The 4,348-nt window shown below is 35.7% G+C and overlaps 1 long non-coding RNA gene across 1 annotated transcript; it reads left to right on the top strand.

Moving 5' to 3' along the window:
- The first annotated feature begins 1,747 nt into the window (after positions 1-1,747).
- LOC121399154 lies at positions 1,748-4,109 on the top strand. Its single transcript, XR_005964780.1, has 3 exons — positions 1,748-1,979; positions 2,930-3,043; positions 3,435-4,109. It is a non-coding gene; the product is annotated as an uncharacterized LOC121399154 (long non-coding RNA).
- The last annotated feature ends 239 nt before the right edge of the window (positions 4,110-4,348 follow it).

Raw genomic sequence — 4,348 nt, 5'->3', positions numbered from 1 at the left:
ATACTCATCCTTGGCTACCCAAAACATAACAGTAATTTATTTTGTATTACCTGTACTCAGATTACATTTCAGGAACTTTGCTATCTTCCATTCTTTCAATCAAATCATATCCTGATTGGTAGGGACCCTAGCAACTAGATAACAGTTAACATGTCAAAATAGCATTTCAATGATTGAACAACCAATAGGATAAAACATGACCAATTGCAAATAGTCTATTCAGAATAACCATGGCCTGACCCTTATAATTCTAATTACCTATTCTGAGTGGGGATCTTCTGATTTTATGCATGTTATCTGCCTTCTGCTCAACCTTAAAGGAAAACTATACCCCCCAAACAATGTAGGTCTCTATTAAAAGATACTGAGTAAAACAGCTCATGTGTAAAACCCTGCTTCATGTAAATGAACCATTATCATAATAATATACTTTTTTAGTAGTATGTGCCATTGGGTAATCATAAATAGAAAATTGCCATTTTAAAAAATAAGGGCCGCCCCCTGAGATCGTAAGATTCACTGTGCACACATACAAACCACATGTAAGGTCACATGAGCCAATTAACAGACAGAGTTCTGCCTTTTGCTTCCTTACTTCTTCCTGTTACAGTTAGTGTTGTAGTATTTCTGGTCAGGTGATCTCTGAGGCAGCACAGATAGAGTCACAAAATGGTGGTTCAAGGCAAGAGATGTAAAAGGGCAATATTTATGTAAATATATATTCCAGTTTGGTAAGATTCTTTAATATGTCATTCAATTTGATATAAACTATCTGTTGCTTAAGTATTCATTTTGGGGGTATAGTTTTCCTTTAAGGGGTCTTTTGGCAGCATGTTACTTGAAATTCTACTTAATCTACTTTATCGCTAATAAATTCTTTGTGCTGAGCTCATTGGCATTGCACCTGCTATATGATAGATATAATAAATCCAAGCCATGTTATATTGTTTGGCCTTCACCACAACAATGCAACCTGGACTTTGGGTTTAATATAAGGGAGAAAAGCATTTCCTGTAGGAGCCAGCTACACAGTCACAACTCTGGGGAGATAATTGGTGTGAAGGGTTTTTCTTGCAATTGGCTTCCCTTTTTATCTTCAGCTACAGAGGATCTAAAAATACTCACTGCCATTCCTTTTGCGTGGAGTTATCCATAATTTTAATGAGCATCCAGAGTTGACCCTTCCACAGGGAGAGCTTAGGTTGCAGTGGGCCAGGGAAATTAATTAAAAATTAGTAAAATCAATAAGTAACACATTTTACAGCATGCCATTGTGTGCTGCAGATACATACAGTGTATACGGTAGCTGCTTCATTTGATACATTTGCTGTAAAGAGATCTTCACCTCTGTAAATATTTTTTTTGCACTTGCTTGTCTGCAGAACTACATAAAAAAACCCAGCTTGATGGGACCGTGTGACTAAATCAGATTTCAGAAATAGAAAGAGCCTTTCTATCCAGCAAGTATTGCCTGTATTATAGAGCCATAGATACTATACACAACAGAAGCTCAGTCCTTATCGGTTTAATCTCAAGTTACCATTTTATTATGACTCTTGCCTTCCCTGTACATTATCAATCACCCCTTAGTTTGGTACGTTTGTGACTTTGATCTGTTTCTGAATCTGCTCACTGCTTAATGAAGAATTAACCCTGTGATTTATATAGAAAGCTGTGGTCTTAGCTGATTTTGTTCTAGCCTAGATATCAGACCTTCTTATACTCGGGGAATGAAGATGGATAGAGATAATGTCCAAGTCAAGGTTACACTGCCTTAGAAAAGACGAGGAAATAAATAAAAAAACATTGGGGAGGGGAAACGGCTTGCTGTGGTGGTTGCTATAACATGTATCTGAGATATTTACTGAGATCTTACACGCCTTAATTCCAGGATGACTAACTATACTAGAAAACAGCGGAGAAGAGTCTGAAGCTTATTTCCTTGATGAGAAATGGAGAAGCTGAAATTTTAACATAAGGTACCCAATAAACAGCAACATGTTAAGAGGAAGGTAAAAAGTGAATATATATAACATTGAGATGAACAAATACTGTAGCTAGACTTGTATCTTGGAGTAAAGCAATTCAAAATAAACAGTATATTTGCAACAAGGTTGAGTAAAGGAAGAACCAGTGCTAGGTTAATGAGTCTATATAAGAGCCGAGTGTGTAGCTGCATAAACAGACATATTACAAAAGACTAAACCAGTAAAATTGTATCTAGTCAACAGGGGATCTGAATGCAATAAATCATATCTACACCACTGATACCCTACAGATATATGACATCCTTATTTTGTACAAATTCGTCACATGAAACATTTCCAGAATACTCTACTGCAGAGAGAACAAGAAAGTGCAACATTACATCAACTATAGGTATAGGTATATGTGTGTGTATATATATATATATATATATATATATATATATATATATATATATATATATATATATATATATAATACAAAAAAGCCATGAATATCCTGTAAATTATATCCTTATAAACAGTGAGTTCTGATGTCATCGTTATAAACGGTGAGTTCTGATGTCATTTCTGTCACATGACTCACTAAAACTTGTGTATTATAATAAATAAAGTACCCCCAGTTGCAAAATATAAGGATATTATAAGTTACCTCGGAGTTCCATGACCTGTATAAAAACACTCGGCCTTCGGCCTCTTGTTTTTATATCGTCATGAAACTCCTCGGTAACTTATAATATCCTTATATTTTACAAGAGGGGGTACTTTATTCACTATATATATATATATATATATATATATATATATATATATATATATATATACAGTATATATATATATATATATATATTAGTGCTGTTGGAAAGAAAAATGCGGAGGACATAATTTACTATATGACCGCATTTGATGCATGTACCCCTCTAATCAAGAAATCTGTATTACAGCAATGGCCTATTGTTCAATCTGATACAGAACTTACGGGCATTAATCGTAAACGAATTCGCTTTGGACACAGGAGGCACAGGAACATAAAAGAACTTCTGTCACCGGCGGACCCGGTAAGCAAGTACAAGTCATTGACTGTTACAGGCAAAGAGGGTGTTTACAGATGTGGCGGTTGCGTTATGTGCAGCTCCTTGATCACAGGAGATACGTTTTTTCATCCACACACGGGCAGACCATATGACATTAAGCAGAGATTAACCTGCACTTCACAGAATGTGATATACATTATTAAGTGCCCGTGTGGTTTATTGTATTGCGGCAAGACCCGTAGACAACTGAGTGAGCGCATCAGTATGCACCGGGCAACCATTAGGGCCGCACTTGACCCCAAACCTAGGAAAGATACTAAACAAGACATATCGAAACAGCCTGTGGCTCAGCATTGGTTGTTGGCTAAACATCCAGCTTCTGCATTTAAATGCATGCCTATTGATTGTATTGCAGATCTACCAAGGGGAGGCAACATTGATCAAGCTTTATTACAGAGAGAAGCATTTTGGACATATAAACTGAACTGTGTTCACCCGAGGGGTCTGAATAGCTCATTATCATTGAGCTGCTTCCTGTGAGTGAATGAGCTCCCTATGTAGTTAACATATAAGTGTAATAACGTAAGGAATTAATTTATCTGCCAACGGTATGTGTTCTGTTGTTCCATGTACTTAGTACGTAAGCTGTCTTTTTGCCTCAGACCTAGATAAGAGCCCCTAAAAGTGGTTGACCAGAATGGGAATTTTTCCCACAATTGTTTTAGGATTACACAGCTAGTATCCGATTCTAAGGGAGCTCGTATATACCTTGGGGCATTTGTAATTGTTTTTATGTATATGACTTTTAGCCATTACACATTAAGTATTGTAGCTACACTGTTACTTTTAAAACACAGGTACTATTTTATCGAACATATTGTTCATGCACATATTTAATATTTTATGATAACATATTAAGGGTGGTACACATGGTATTGCACCAAGTAACATGATGAATATATTATTGGCATTTGTCGGTCTTTTACATATTAACTTTAAAATTGTTCTTAAAGTTTTTTGAAAATGCACAGCAGTCACTAATTGCTATTGATGTCACTTCCTTTTGTTGGGTATTTATGGTGATTGGGAATATGAGCATGGTTGCCATGAGGAAGGTCCCTGCGTGGACCGAAACGTCACGTCGGCTATTCATGCAATAATTTAATACACTTTGCTTTGATACACAGAAATCCTGGTTTTGCTGGTCTTTTTTGAAGTATATATATATATATATATATATATATATATATATATATATATATACAAACCTTCAAATAGAGCTGCACTCCAATATTGAATGAATAAAGTCACATTTATTGCATAAATTTG

This window comes from Xenopus laevis, chromosome 9_10S (assembly GCF_017654675.1).
Source record: "Xenopus laevis strain J_2021 chromosome 9_10S, Xenopus_laevis_v10.1, whole genome shotgun sequence".
NCBI lineage: Eukaryota > Metazoa > Chordata > Amphibia > Anura > Pipidae > Xenopus > Xenopus laevis.
The sequence above is the reverse complement of the archived record's forward strand: the minus strand, read 5'-3'. Positions and strand labels throughout refer to the sequence as shown.